We start from the raw sequence: 16,901 nt of genomic DNA on the forward strand, positions 1-16,901 counted from the left end.
ACCTGTCCTTGTTCCTCTTTCGATCTGTTTATTGCTGATTGGAATGTACTAATGGTGGGAAGATGGGTTTTTACAGTTGGGAATCACCGAATGTTTCTGTACTTATGTTCCGGACCTTGAATGCATCAAAGCGACCCCTCTTGGGGATAATGATGGGAACCAAGTTGTAAACCTTTGTGTACCATGTTAACCTATGAGAGAAAACTGTATAAAAAAGAGCGACCCACAGTAGCAAATTGAATCAGATCCCGCAAACTTACATGCTGTGTACTTCACATGACTTCTGTGTTCCCTGCAGTAAATAAACATCGAATCTTTGACGCCGAAGGAAGTGTCCCGTGTCTCTGTCATTTGTACGCCGGAACAGGTTACCCACAAAGGTTTCAGGTGTTGTCCCCTGGCACCGCTGGGTCTTAAATAACCTAGTCCTTCAGTTGGCACCCAACGTGGGGCTGCATCAGTGGTACCGGTCCAAGCCCGACGATCGTGAGGAACTTCGTGTGAAATCTCCGAGGGAAGGTGCACCCCGCTTCATCGATCCTGTTGTCGAAATAAGTGGCCGACGACTTTTCCCGCGAAGATTCCCGCCTCCTGACGGCTGCGACGGACTGCTGCCCTGACTGTAGACCTGTTTTGGCGCCTGGCGTAGACCTTGGTACAGCGAGACGATTGACGGGCCTTCCTGGTGACGCCATCGATCTTTGAGTTAAGTATTTGTGGGTCGCTCCCAGAGTCCTTGGTTGTGGTTGCTTAGTTGTTGCATGGTTCCATTGCATTTGTGGTTCTTAACACTCGGTTCTTTGTTGTAATATTTGACGACTGCAGCCGCCAAAAACCGAGGGTTTTTGCTCTTTGCAGGGACTTGGTAAATCCCGTAACCCTTGAAGTTTGTGAAACTCGGCTAGTGTGCAAGATGCCTGGTCGCAGTACTTTGTTTAGTTGTTTCAGACGTTGTGGTACGGATTCCCGACTGGAGGACTCTTGTCCGATACCTCCGGTTCGAACTCCCACTTATGAGCTTTACAGCAAACACGGATTGGGTCCGATTACTTTTAATGAATATTGGATTCGCTACACCAAAAAGGATGGTGTCCTTAGTTGGCCACCTCATGGTAGTTTCGAGACCCCGATTTTAGATAATCTTGAGGCTAAATTATTTAAGAAAAAGTCAAGGCCGGCCATGTTTGATGCCTTTCGGTTATGGCGCAAAGAAGCCAGACAGAAAGAGATCAGACAGACAAAACGTAATCAGAGAGATGGTGTTGCTACCATTGTAAAGAAAGCAGAGCAGTTCCAGCGTGATAAGGAGGAAAAGGAAAAGGACGTTTTTGATAGGCTTCAGCGAATGACTATAGATAAATGTTATCCCGCTTTGCCAACGGAGTTGGGTAAGAAAGAGGAATTAGTTGAGGATCCTTTAATGTCCTATCTTATGAAGTCACCACCCCGTACGCACAGGGTACCGCAGCTCCTGTGGTTCCTCCTGTGCCTGCTCTTGTACCTCCTCCTGTACCTGCTCCTCAACCTGTTCCTCCGACTGTTCCCGCTCCTTTGCCTACTTCTGTTCCTACTGCTCCTCCGCTTGTACTTCCTCATACTCCCGCTCCCGCTACTGCTCCTGTTTTACTTACTCCTGCTGCTTCTTCTGTTCCCGATTCTTCCCTTGTTAATACTCTATCGTATACTTCTCCATCTACCCGACGTCGTACCCCTTTAGTTGCTGCTAATTTTGTTAATTCTCTTGGACCTATTTCTGAGTCCGCTGGTTCGGACGGTCCGCAAAGACGTAGTCAGCTTCCCGGTAACAGGGAACGTGCTGCGCTGTATAATATGGCGATGGCATGGATGCTGCATCCCTATAGGAATCCTCCACGTTCGGTGGTGAATACGTTTGGTCAATTCAATATACCGACACAAAGATATGTTTTTGAAGAAATGTGCAAGGCCTTGCGTGACCAAATATCGTCTGATGCATCGGACGATGTATTAACTGCTTTGACCGACCTACAGCTCCAGTTTTCGAGCGGAATGATAGTAGATACTAATGTTCGACGTGCTGTTGAGCAATTATTGGCTCTTCGCCCCTCTATGATGCCTCAAGCATTGTTCGTTGAGGACATTGAGAGACCGTTAGATGCGTCTGGTCAGTATCCCATGCGCGAAGTTCCACCAGTGTGGATGGCGGGTGATGCTGCTCAAAATCCGCCGATCCTGCCACATTTCCAGAGAGTATGGATACATCTCCCATGGAAACGATCAGAGGTTTTACAGGTGAAGCAATCTTTGCCTGACCCTCGCAAAAATCCTGCAGGGTATTATAAGGAATTGTCGCAGCTCGTAGATGCTACGATAATGAATCTTGCCGATATCGATATGCTGTTTGGCAATGTCGTACCGCAACCGGTATGGGCCAAGATTCGTCAGGAAGATCATGCGAACAAATTAGGTGGTGATTGGGCTGCTCTTACTGCGGCAGATACTCGCCAAATTGGTGGGGCTAAGCCTGAACAGCTTATTACTGCTCTCCCTCAGAGAATCATTACCCTAATGAAAACGCTTATGCCAGCTATGAGGGTGAACTGGGACAAGTTGTCAGCTTGCAAACAGAAGAAGGACGAGAGTGTCTCTGACTTCTTTACGAGATTTGAGGAGGCATTCATCGATCACAGTGGTCAGGATATGGGTACCGAGGGTGGTCAGCGGTTGTTCGTGGATAAATTTGTTTCTAACTTATTGCCCGACTTGAGCAATAAATTGAAAAATTCTGAGAGTGCGTGGGCTGTCTCTACTTCTGCTCAAATATTGGCTACGGCACAGTATTATGAGAATAGGGAGAAAGAAGAGAATGACCGTGCTGATAAAAAGACGAAAGAACTCAAAACTAAAGTGTTGTTGCAGCAGGCGTATCCTCCGCGTTCGAATCAGAATGATTCGCAACAACGTAATCGATCGCAGTCGCAATCTAATAGGTCCCAATCGCGAAATGACTCCTCTTCGCAGAGATCTTCGTTAGGGTACAATCAGTGTGCCTATTGTAGACAGGAGGGTCATTTAAAATTCAACTGTCCAGTCCTCAATGAGCATAATAGTGGTAGGTCGTGGTGGTTCTCAGCAGACATCACATGGTAGGGGTCGTGGTGCTCAAAATGATCGTTCAGATAATTCGTCAAATTCCACTAATTGTTTTGATCAACGTGGATCATCGCATGGACGATCTGCGCAGTACAATGTAGATGATTATTACGTCGATCAGGGAACTGACGACAGTAATTACTAGGACAGCCATAGACAAGGAGAGGGAGTAGTATCAGTTCCGGTTGATCAGAGAGGGCCTTACGTCGCAGTTGCCACATCGGGCGTCGTTGAGCCTTTTTTGTTGGACACTGGTGCAGCGAAAAGTTCTATAATGCATTCGAAACTCCCTGGCGCACCTTTGTCTGGCTTAACAAATGTTTCCGTAGGATTCTCTGGCGCCCCTGTTAGCAATCCGGTTTCGTGCCCTTTGCCACTTACAATTGGGCCCCGTGAGCTGAAAGCTCCGTTGATTTTGACCACTGGTTGTGGTGAAAATCTTTTGGGCCTGGATTTGCTAAAACGTTTGTATGCGACTTTGTACTGTTCTCCTGCGGGAGTGAAGCTTACTTTGGGTGAGAGGGTTGTCTCTCTAATGTACTTGTCTCTCGATAAACTTCCACCGGAATTGAGTTCTCTTCCTGCATCTTTGTGGGCAACAGGTCCCAATGACGTGGGCCTGCTTGACATCTCCCCTTATGTTGTTCACTTGAAATCTAATGTGCGACTGCCACGTATTCCCCAGTATCGAATCTCTCTTGACGGTGAATGAGCACTGTTGGCGATCATCTATGATCTGATCGAGAAAGATGTTATCGAGGAGACTCGGGGAAACGTGTGCAACAGCCCCGTACTGCCTATTTTGAAACGTACCGATCCTTCGAAACCGCCTGTTTATCGTTTTGTTATCGATTTACGGGAGGTAAATAAAATTGTGATTCCTCAGTTCCCTGTTGTGCCTGACATCACGGCGCTACTGACTCTGATTCCAGCTTCTGCATCTTGGTTTTCGGTGATCGATCTGAAGAATGCTTTCTTTAGCATTCCGATTGCCGAAGAAAGCAGAGACCTTTTTGGTTTCTCTCTTGGTGGCCGTAGCTTCCGGTTTAAACGTGCTCCTCAGGGCTACTGTGAGAGTCCATCGATATACAGTCAAGCCTTGAAGGGCCAACTAGATGCATTTGTGTTGCCGGCTGGTGCAGCCTTAATCCAATACGTCGACGACCTATTGGTGGCCGCAGACACTCAGGACATTTGCAAAGTTGCTACGGTGTTGTTGTTGCAACATCTCTGTGACTTACATCACAAGGTGTCACCCTCTAAACTCCAATATTGTTGTCAAGAAGTAACCTATTTAGGTCACTTATTGTCAAAGGAGGGAAGACGGTTGACCCCAGAGAGAATTGCAGCGATTGCGCGAATGACTGTGCCAACATCCCAAAGAGATGTGCGTGCCTTTTTAGGTATCACGTCATACTGCAGACGGTATAGAGACAAAATATCGACTCCAAAATATCGACTGGACATAATATCGAGTTTTAAATATAGACTGGACAAAATATCGACTGGACATAATATCGACTACAAAAATATCGTTTTTCAGGTAAGTGAAGTAATATCGACTGTATAAAATATAGATAGCAAAAATATCGATTTTTTAATAATATATAATATTTTATAGTGTATTTTTATGTAATAATATGTGTGAATAGTGTGTATTAATGTTATAAAATATTTTATTAGATGAATTTTGTTTTGATAATAATTGCGTAATGTAATTCTGTAGCGGGTTGTGGGTTTATAGGGGAATAGGGTGGGAAGTAATTTAATATTAATTAATTAATTAATATATGTTTGTTAATATTTTTAATTAATAATTAATTGATAATTAATTAATATTAATTAGTTAATTAATTAATATAATTTTGAATATATTTTGTATTAGTAAATAATTGTTAATTAATTAATTGTAATTAGTTAATTACATTAATTAGAGTACATTTTTTATATATATAATTTTGTGTTATTTTTAAGTAATTAATTTTGAAAAAATAATATTAATTATTAAAATAATTACACCTAATGTTCTAATATATTTACTTTATTGTTATTGTTAATTAATAATTAATTGGTAATTAAATAATAATGATACATTTTGGGTAAAGGAGCATTTTTAGGGTTCAGGGTCAGTTTTCAGTTCATGGGTAAAGGGGTATTTTTAGGGTTCAGGGTCAGTTTTCAGTTCATGGGTAAAGGGGTATTTTTAGGGTTCAGGGTCAGTTTTCAGTTCATGGGTAAAGGGGTATTTTTAGGGTTCAGGGTCAGTTTTCAGTTCATGGGTAAAGGGGTATTTTTAGGGTTCAGGGTCAGTTTTCAGTTCATGGGTAAAGGGGTATTTTTAGGGTTCAGGGTCAGTTTTCAGGTCATGGGTAAAGGGGTATTTTTAGGGTTCAGGGTCAGTTTTGGGTTTTTGGGTAAAGGGGTATTTTTAGGGTTCAGGGTCAGTTTTGGGTTTTTGGGTAAAGGGGTATTTTTAGGGTTCAGGGTCAACAAATAAGATTTAAAAAAATTATTTTTATTATTTTCATTTATTATTTTATTATTATAATTTAATTTAAGTCGTTTTAAGTATATTTTAGTAATTAAAATGTAATATTAATTTAATTTAACACTGTTTTTAATAAAGTCGATATTTTTTACATCTATATTTTTGTTAACGATATTTTGTACTCGATATTTTTGTACTTACCTGTTTGTAGATACAAACTCGATATTTTGACTGTCGATATTTTGTCCACGATATTTTGGCAAGTCGATATTTTGTCAGTCGATATTATTTCAGTGATCCACTGCAGACAGTGGATTCCAAATTTTCCATTGTTAGCGAAACCATTGGTGGCCCTTACGTGCAAGGATGTTCCAACTCCTTTACCATGGACGGAAGAATGTCAGAAAAGTTTTTCTGAACTGCGTGACGCATTGTGTTCGGCTCCTGTGTTAGGTACCCCTGACTACAGTAAGCCGTTTACATTATACGTTCACGAGAGGGAAGGTTGTGCGTTGAGTGTCTTAACGCAACCTTTTGGTGGTAAGCAACGTCCATGTGCATATTTTTCCTCGACCTTGGACCCGGTAGCTAGAGCATTGCCGAGTTGTTTGAGAGCAACAGCGGCAGCTGCGGTGTCCATCCGACAATCAGCAGGATTGGTCATGGATAATATGCTTACGGTGATGGTTCCGCATGCAGTTGACACTCTTTTGAATCGTACGAAAACCCAGCACTTGACGAGTGCGAAGTTGTCTGGGTACGAGTTGACGCTTTTGGCAAGTCATATTCAGATAAAACGTTGTAATGTCTTAAACCCGGCGACTCTATTGCCAATCAGTGCAGAGTCAGATGAAGTAGCAGCGCATGACTGTTACTTAAGGACTGAGGAGGAAACAAAAGGTCGCGTGGACCTTAAAAACACTCCTTTGGAAGATCCCGATGGAACTTTGTATGTGGATGGTTCATGTTTTAAATTGCCAAATGGTGATGTGACGACTGCGTATGCTGTGGTAACTTTGAATACTGTTGTGGAAGCTGCAAGATTGAATCAGAACTCTGCCCAAGCTGCAGAACTGATTGCATTAACTAGGGCGTGTGTGTTAGCGAAAGGGAAACGTGTGAATGTGTTTACCGACAGCCAATACGCTTTTGGCGTCGCCCATAGCTTTGGACGGTTGTGGAGAGAGAGAGGTTTTATGACGTCGCATGGCACGAAGATTCAGCATGGACAGCTTGTGAATGATCTTTTGGATGCACTTACGTTGCCTAAGCAGGTAGCGATTGTTAAATGTAGTGCGCATCGTAAGGTGACGGATGATGTTGGCCGTGGTAATGCGTTTGCGGATGAGACTGCTAAGGAGACTGCCCGGAACCTTAGCACTAGAATGTATGTGACGAGTTCGGTTAGGTGGCCTACAGAGACTGGTATGTGTGAAGATACTATCCAGAGTGTGAAAGCGATACAGAATGAGGCCACTGAGACTGAAAAGACGAAGTGGAAAGAGAGTACGGGAAAGTTGGATGCGAATGGTTGTTGGATTGATTTGTCGGAGCATAAGAGGTGGATGTTGCCAGATGCGTATGTGCTGGCTGTTGTGACGATGGCACACGGGTTAGCGCATATTAGTGCGAAAGGTATCTGCAAATTGTTGTCCCCTGTGTGGAAGAATGATGGTATTACGAAATGTGCTGAGACATTGGTCAAGAATTGCATGGTATGTATGTTGTACAATCCTAGTAAGGGAACCACCAACACCTCCTGGCAATTTTGCTCCCCCTTCTTGTCCCTTTGAGGTGATTCAACTAGACTTTATCCATATGGAGCGATGCAATAACCTGAAATACGTTTTAGTTGTGGTTTGCGCATTCTCCTGATGGATTGAAGCCTACCCTCTCAAAGACAATACTGCCCTGTCCACTGCGAAAATCCTACTGAAGGAATACTTTCCTCGGTATGGAATGCCCCGGATCGTGTGGTCTGATAACGGAAGTGAGTTTGTGGGGAGTGTGATGAAGAGTGTGTGTAAGGGCCTTGGAATTAATCAGAAATTCCATAGCGCCAATCATCCCCAGTCAGCAGGTTTGGTTGAAGGGTATAATGGCACCCTTAAACTCAAACTAGCAAAGATTCAGGCTACGACTGGTCTTTCGTGGCCTGACGCCTTGCCCTTAGCTCTGTTGTCAACAAGGGCGACCGTACACTCCCGAGTAGGGCTCAGTCCCTATGAAATAGTGTTCGGCCGCCCTGCGAATGTTTGGGGGGTCCCTAAACCGAGTGTGTTTTCTGATCTTGAGTACCCAATGTTGATTGATTATCTTCATGATCTGACTGCTAAACTGAGGTTCATTCACCAACAGGTTTACGAAGCACTGCCGACGCAGACGGAGGGTCCAGGCCACCAGCTCCAACCGGGAGACTGGGTGGTTACGCGAAACTTCGCTCGCAAAAGAAATCTTGAGCCCCGTTTCACTGGACCTTTCCAGGTCCTCCTTGCCACGAGAACTGCTGTCCGCTTGGAAGGTCGCAAGAACTGGGTGCACGCCACCCACACCAAAAAGGTACCTATACATTTACCGGCGGACTCGTGGGTGAGGAAGGGCATTGCTTCATCTGAAACCGAAGGATTGCAGACCTTTGTACCCTTTAGCGATGCGCAGCCTGTCGGAGAATGCTCAGTGCAGCAGAAAGACATTGTTGAACATTTGTCATCACAAGACTCAAGATCTGAACAATTGACTGATCAACAGAACTCTGTTCCCTCATCGGATCCATTGTTTGACGAACAGACACGTCCTGGGAAAACTCGATACTTTTTGCGATCCAGCACCAAAGACTAATAAAATTTTCGTTTCTGTCCTACGACATCTACATTATCCCATTTGCCACGATCAGTCTAAACACCCGTATAACTGTGATTATTTTTGTAAATGTTGAGTTTCGTTCCACATATGTATTTTTGCTTCCACAGCTGAGAGACTTTGTACATATTTGTGAATAAGATACCTTGCATCCAGGTGTACCGTAGGGCCGCGCGTGTACTTCCTTCTGGTTAGTAGGTCTTGGCACTAGGTCAAAGACCGTCGGTTCCTGGGAACTCCTAGGGATTGACTACTGCTACACAGAACGAAGTGCGTCAAGAAACGTTGCGGACGGTCTTAGGGGATGGCGTTTTCAAAGCTGATGGATTTGGAAGAAGCTCAGGCGCAAAGATTTAAACTGCAACAGATCACTCGTACCAAATGTTTTATGTTTCAAGTGTTCCTTCTGTTTGTGGTTGTTTCTTCGTTATTGGCGGGTGGGGTGTATTACATGATACCGTACTTCCTACCTTCTGCCATACCTACTCCTACTTCTGAACCTAAACCTACCTCCACCGCATCCCCTCATTCTTTCCATATCTTACCCGAACACGAACAGGCTAGATGTGCGGAATTCAGAAATAATTCCTTTATTTAGCTCCTTCATCAGCACCAGTTAGTGGTTAACACTACTAATTGTTGGGTGTGTGGGTTGATGCCACATACCACGGATAAGGGAATTCCATATCTGGTCCTTCCTTATAGTTCCCAGGGTTCAGCTCGAGCATTTCAAACAATGTTTCGAAGTGCACTAGATTCCTACCCCAATCGAGAGCCACATCCTTCCCACTCTGGTCCTGGTTCGTACCATAAGCCTTTGGCTATAGCGATAGATGATTTAGATAGGGATATCTATGAGCCGTCGCTCATCCCAGAGGAAGAGGTACAAGCCTATAGGGTCCTGAGTAAGGTTGAGTACAGTGCGCTTGTGGGTGAAAAACAGCTTAGAAGCTCGCCCCCGATATGGGTCGTGCCCCACCTTGGTAATTTCTGTCTGCTAGGTCGTGGCCGAAGATCGAGAGCTCGTCTTGGGGAGAGTGCTTGCTCCGAGACTTATATTCTGCCGATGCTCTCTTCCCCTGTGTTTCTGGCTGCCAAGGGTACATACTTTGTCTGTCATGATCGTGCGTATACATGGTTGCCCTCTGACTTTGTGGGCTCATGTTATATCGCAAATCTGTTGCCTCCGACGTTCACTGTTGATGCAGACTATCACAAGACTAGAGTTGTGAGAGGCGTGATTAGCGAAGAGGACACTGCCGGTCAAGAGGCAGGAGACTTTTTCAAGGGTTTCCTTCCGTTTTGGGGACCTATGGTTAATAGTAGGAACCTGAGACAATTGACTCGAGTGGTAGAATCGACAGCTAATATCACTGCCAGTGCCCTTGGTAATATCACCACAGAACTTCAGGCGGATAGGCTCATGACGTTACAAAACCGTATGGTTTTAGACGTTGTTTTAGCAGATCGAGGTGGAGTATGTAAGGTGATCCATTCGAGCTGCTGTATTTTCATTCCAGATAACGCTCCGAATGTCTATCAAGCCATCTCAAAGTTGCATAAGATCTCTGAGTCCATACACGTGGACGTAGGGGATTAGACGCTACTTGGGTAGTTTTGGGGCCTGATGTCGACTTGGGGTTGGAAAATTCTGATGATCATCGGAGTTGTTGTGGCGTTTCTGTTCACGTGTTGCCTTTGTGTGCAGTGTGGTCCTGCCTTATGTGGCCTCTGTGCTACGACGTGTATAAGACAACCGCCTGTTACCAAAGGAGCTCAGTTGGACAGAGTTATGTTGCAGCAACATCTAGATGGTCTGATGAATATCGAGTATGATTCTGACTAGTGCTTGCCTACATGAGGGCAAAAGGAGCGTCTGGGGTTCCGTGACGATCGTAAGTGGTGTTTTCGACTCGCACGAATATGGTCGAGTCTGGTATCTATGAACCGCAAATGACGAGTTTAGTGGGTGTGCGCAGTTTCGCTGTGCTAACCTGAACCGTTCGTTTGCTTCGTGGGTTTCTATTTGTACCCGCGGGTTCCATCTTAGGTACGGCATCCATTTTGTCTCTTGCCCTCAAGTAGCCAGCGAACGGACGCTGTCCGCTTCGCGACCCTGGGATTCCCAAGACTTTTGCTGAAGACACGTTTCCTTTGAAAGTGTCTTTATGACGAGGGGGATGATACTGTAAGGCAGATGGCCCCGCTCGAGGCACATCTTGCCGTGCCGGTCTATTGTCTTAGCCGTGCATCTCATTAGGCACGTCCCTTTGATGCCTGCAGCTCGTGTTTCCCGATACCGCCTCTTTTACACCCTTTCCGGTCTCCCCACTGTTTCTGCCTTCCTCTGCACCTGTCCTTGTTCCTCTTTCGATCTGTTTATTGCTGATTGGAATGTACTAATGGTGGGAAGATGGGTTTTTACAGTTGGGAATCACCGAATGTTTCTGTACTTATGTTCCGGACCTTGAATGCATCAAAGCGACCCCTCTTGGGGATAATGATGGGAACCAAGTTGTAAACCTTTGTGTACCATGTTAACCTATGAGAGAAAACTGTATAAAAAGAAGCGACCCACAGTAGCAAATTGAATCAGATCCCGCGAACTTACATGCTGTGTACTTCACGTGACTTCTGTGTTCCCTGCAGTAAATAAACCTCGAATCTTTGACGCCGAAGGAAGTGTCCCGTGTCTCTGTCATTTGTACGCCGGAACAGGTTACCCACAAAGGTTTCAGGTGTTGTACCCTGGCACCGCTGGGTCTTAAATAACCCAGTCCTTCAGGCCTAGTCTTTCTGTGGGTTGTCTTGAATTTAAAAATCATGGAGGGCATGGATGGAATGGGATTGTGCTGATTTTTCAGTGATTTTCGTTTTTGGGGGCTGTACTTGTGGCCTTTTCACCAGGGGTATTTGAGTCTAGCATGGGCCTAGTCTTTCTGTGGGGTGTCTTGAACTTAAACATCATGGAGGGCATGGATGGAATGGGATTGTGCTTATTTTTCAGTGATTTTCGTTTTTTGGGGCTGTACTTGTGGCCTTTTCACCAGGGGTATTGAGTCTTGCATGGGCCTAGTCTTTCTGTGGGGTGTCTTGAACTTAAACATCATGGAGGGCATGGATGAAATGGGATTGTGCTGATTTTGCAGTGTTTTTCGATTTTTGGGGGTGTTCATGGAGAGGGACAGGCCATGTGGCTGGGGGCCATTTTGAGTGCTGCTACAGGCCCTGGCCATGTGCTGGGAGGCAAGTGGCCATTTTGAATGTAGGCATTGTTGTTAGGCCTGCAACCATTTTGCCTAGTTTTCAACCTTTATGCCCAGGGGTAGTGAGTCTTGCATGGGCCTAGTCTTTCTGTGGGTTGTCTTGAATTTAAACATCATGGAGGGCATGGATGGAATGGGATTGTGCTGATTTTTCAGTGATTTTTGTTTTGGGGGGCTGTACTTATGGCCTTTTCACCAGGGGTATTTGAGTCTAGCATGGGCCTAGTCTTTCTGTGGGGTGTCTTGAACTTAAACATCATGGAGGGCATGGATGGAATGGGATTGTGCTGATTTTTCAGTGATTTTCGTTTTTTGGGGCTGTACTTGTGGCCTTATCACCAGGGGTATTGAGTCTTGCATGAGCCTAGTCTTTCTGTGGGTTGTCTTGAACTTAAACATCATGGAGGGCATGGATGGAATGGGATTGTGCTGATTTTGCAGTGTTTTTCGATTTTTGGGGGTGTTCATGGGGAGGGACAGGCCATGTGGCTGGGGGCCATTTTGAGTGCTGCTACAGGCCCTGGCCATGTGCTGGGAGGCAAGTGGCCATTTTGAATGCAGGCATTGTTGTTAGGCCTGCAACCATTTTGCCTACTTTTCAACTTTTATGCCCAGGGGTAGTGAGTCTTGCATGGGCCTAGTCTTTCTGTGGGTTGTCTTGAATTTAAACATCATGGAGGGCATGGATGGAATGGGATTGTGCTGATTTTTCAGTGATTTTCGTTTTTGGGGGCTGTACTTGTGGCCTTTTCACCAGGGGTATTTGAGTCTAGCATGGGCCTAGTCTTTCTGTGGGGTGTCTTGAACTTAAACATCATGGAGGACATGGATGGAATGGGATTGTGCTGATTTTTCAGTGATTTTCGTTTTTTGGGGCTGTACTTGTGGCCTTATCACCAGGGGTATTGAGTCTTGCATGGGCCTAGTCTTTCTGTGGGGTGTCTTGAACTTAAACATCATGGAGGGCATGGGTGGAATGGGATTGTGCTGATTTTGCAGTGTTTTTCGATTTTTGGGGGTGTTCATGGGGAGGGACAGGCCATGTGGCTGGGGGCCATTTTGAGTGCTGCTACAGGCCCTGGCCAGGTGCTGGGAGGCAAGTGGCCATTTTGAATGCAGGCATTGTTGTTAGGCCTGCAACCATTTTGCCTACTTTTCAACCTTTATGCCCAGGGGTAGTGAGTCTTGCATGGGCCTAGTCTTTCTGTGGGTTGTCTTGAATTTAAACATCATGGAGGGCATGGATGGAATGGGATTGTGCTGATTTTTCAGTGATTTTCGTTTTTGGGGGCTGTACTTGTGGCCTTTTCACCAGGGGTATTTGAGTCTAGCATGGGCCTAGTCTTTCTGTGGGGTGTCTTGAACTTAAACATCATGGAGGGCATGGATGGAATGGGATTGTGCTGATTTTTCAGTAATTTTCGTTTTTTGGGGCTGTACTTGTGGCCTTTTCACCAGGGGTATTGAGTCTTGCATGGGCCTAGTCTTTCTGTGGGGTGTCTTGAACTTAAACATCATGGAGGGCATGGATGGAATGGGATTGTGCTGATTTTGCAGTGTTTTTCGATTTTTGGGGGTGTTCATGGGGAGGGACAGGCCATGTGGCTGGGGGCCATTTTGAGTGCTGCTACAGGCCCTGGCCATGTGCTGGGAGGCAAGTGGCCATTTTGAATGTAGGCATTGTTGTTAGGCCTGCAACCATTTTGCCTAGTTTTCAACCTTTATGCCCAGGGGTAGTGAGTCTTGCATGGGCCTAGTCTTTCTGTGGGTTGTCTTGAATTTAAACATCATGGAGGGCATGGATGGAATGGGATTGTGCTGATTTTTCAGTGATTTTCATTTTTGGGGGCTGTACTTGTGGCCTTTTCACCAGGGGTATTTGAGTCTAGCATGGGCCTAGTCTTTCTGTGGGGTGTCTTGAACTTAAACATCATGGAGGGCATGGATGGAATGGGATTGTGCTGATTTTTCAGTGATTTTCGTTTTTTGGGGCTGTACTTGTGGCCTTTTCACCAGGGGTATTGAGTCTTGCATGGGCCTAGTCTTTCTGTGGGGTGTCTTGAACTTAAACATCATGGAGGGCATGGATGGAATGGGATTGTGCTGATTTTGCAGTGTTTTTCGATTTTTGGGGGTGTTCATGGGGAGGGACAGGCCATGTGGCTGGGGGCCATTTTGAGTGCTGCTACAGGCCCTGGCCATGTGCTGGGAGGCAAGTGGCCATTTTGAATGCAGGCATTGTTGTTAGGCCTGCAACCATTTTGCCTACTTTTCAACCTTTATGCCCAGTGGTAGTGAGTCTTGCATGGGCCTAGTCTTTCTGTGGGTTGTCTTGAATTTAAACATCATGGAGGGCATGGATGGAATGGGATTGTGCTGATTTTTCAGTGATTTTCGTTTTTGGGGGCTGTACTTGTGGCCTTCTCACCAGGGGTATTTGAGTCTAGCATGGGCCTAGTCTTTCTGTGGGGTGTCTTGAACTTAAACATCATGGAGGACATGGATGGAATGGGATTGTGCTGATTTTTCAGTGATTTTCGTTTTTTGGGGCTGTACTTGTGGCCTTATCACCAGGGGTATTGAATCTTGCATGGGCCTAGTCTTTCTGTGGGGTGTCTTGAACTTAAACATCATGGAGGGCATGGATGGAATGGGATTGTGCTGATTTTGCAGTGTTTTTCGATTTTTGGGGGTGTTCATGGGGAGGGACAGGCCATGTGGCTGGGGGCCATTTTGAGTGCTGCTACAGGCCCTGGCCATGTGCTGGGAGGCAAGTGGCCATTTTGAATGCAGGCATTGTTGTTAGGCCTGCAACCATTTTGCCTACTTTTCAACCTTTATGCCCAGGGGTAGTGAGTCTTGCATGGGCCTAGTCTTTCTGTGGGTTGTCTTGAATTTAAACATCATGGAGGGCATGGATGGAATGGGATTGTGCTGATTTTTCAGTGATTTTCGTTTTTGGGGGCTGTACTTGTGGCCTTTTCACCAGGGGTATTTGAGTCTAGCATGGGCCTAGTCTTTCTGTGGGGTGTCTTGAACTTAAACATCATGGAGGGCATGGATGGAATTGGATTGTGCTGATTTTTCAGTGATTTTTGTTTTTTGGGGCTGTACTTGTGGCCTTTTCACCAGAGGTATTGAGTCTTGCATGGGCCTAGTCTTTCTGTGGGGTGTCTTGAACTTAAACATCATGGAGGGCATGGATGGAATGGGATTGTGCTGATTTTTCAGTGATTTTCGTTTTTTGGGGCTGTACTTGTGGCCTTTTCACCAGGGGTATTTGAGTCTAGCATGGGCCTAGTCTTTCTGTGGGGTGTCTTGAACTTAAACATCATGGAGGGCATGGATGGAATGGGATTGTGCTGATTTTTCTGTGATTTTCGTTTTTTGGGGCTGTACTTGTGGCCTTTTCACCAGGGGTATTGAGTCTTGCATGGGCCTATTCTTTCTGTGGGGTCTCTTGAACTTAAACATCATGGAGGGCATGGATGGAATGGGATTGTGCGGATTTTTCAGTGATTTTCGTTTTTTGGGGCTGTACTTGTGGCCTTTTCACCAGGGGTATTTGAGTCTAGCATGGGCCTAGTCTTTCTGTGGGGTGTCTTGAACTTAAACATCATGGAGGGCATGGATGGAATGGGATTGTGCTGATTTTTCTGTGATTTTCGTTTTTTGGGGCTGTACTTGTGGCCTTTTCACCAGGGGTATTGAGTCTTGCATGGGCCTATTCTTTCTGTGGGGTGTCTTGAACTTAAATATCATGGAGGGCATGGATGGAATGGGATTGTGCTGAGTTTGCAGTGTTTTTCGATTTCCGGGGGTGTTCATGGGGAGGGACAGGCCATGTGGCTGGGGGCCATTTTGAGTGCTGCTACAGGCCCTGGCCATGTGCTGGGAGGCAAGTGGCCATTTTGAATGTAGGCATTGTTGTTAGGCCTGCAACCATTTTGCCTAGTTTTCAACCTTTATGCACAGGGGTTCGTGAGTCTTGCATGGGCCTAGTCTTTCTGTGGGTTGTCTTGAATTTAAACATCATGGAGGGCATGGATGGAATGGGATTGTGCTGATTTTTCAGTGATTTTCGTTTTTGGAGGCTGTACTTGTGGCCTTTTCACCAGGGGTATTTGAGTCTAGCATGGGCCCAGTCTTTCTGTGGGGTGTCTTGAACTTAAACATCATGGAGGGCATGGATGGAATGGGATTGTGCTGATTTTTCAGTGATTTTCGTTTTTTGGGGCTGTACTTGTGGCCTTATCACCAGGGGTATTGAGTCTTGCATGGGCCTAGTCTTTCTGTGGGGTGTCTTGAACTTAAACATCATGGAGGGCATGGATGGAATGGGATTGTGCTGATTTTGCAGTGTTTTTCGATTTTTGGGGGTGTTCATGGGGAGGGACAGGCCATGTGGCTGGGGGCCATTTTGAGTGCTGCTACAGGCCCTGGCCATGTGCTGGGAGGCAAGTGGCCATTTTGAATGCAGGCATTGTTGTTAGGCCTGCAACCATTTTGCCTACTTTTCAACCTTTATGCCCAGGGGTAGTGAGTCTTGCATGGGCCAAGTCTTTCTGTGGGTTGTCTTGAATTTAAACATCATGGAGGGCATGGATGGAATGGGATTGTGCTGATTTTTCAGTGATTTTCGTTTTTGGGGGCTGTACTTGTGGCCTTATCACCAGGGGTATTGAGTCTTGCATGGGCCTAGTCTTTCTGTGGGGTGTCTTGAACTTAAACATCATGGAGGGCATGGATGGAATGGGATTGTGCTGATTTTGCAGTGTTTTTCGATTTTTGGGGGTGTTCATGGGGAGGGACAGGCCATGTGGTTGGGGGCCATTTTGAGTGCTGCTACAGGCCCTGGCCATGTGCTGGGAGGCAAGTGGCCATTTTGAATGCAGGCATTGTTGTTAGGCCTGCAACCATTTTGCCTACTTTTCAACCTTTATGCCCAGGGGTAGTGAGTCTTGCATGGGCCTAGTCTTTCTGTGGGTTGTCTTGAATTAAAACATCATGGAGGGCATGGATGGAATGGGATTGTGCTGATTGTTCAATGATTTTCGTTTTTGGGGGCTGTACTTGTGGCCTTTTCACCAGGGGTATTTGAGTCTAGCATGGGCCTAGTCTTTCTGTGGGGTGTCTTGAACTTAAACATCATGGAG

This window comes from Lissotriton vulgaris, chromosome 3_1 (assembly GCF_964263255.1).
Source record: "Lissotriton vulgaris chromosome 3_1, aLisVul1.2, whole genome shotgun sequence".
Taxonomy (NCBI): Eukaryota; Metazoa; Chordata; class Amphibia; order Caudata; family Salamandridae; genus Lissotriton; species Lissotriton vulgaris.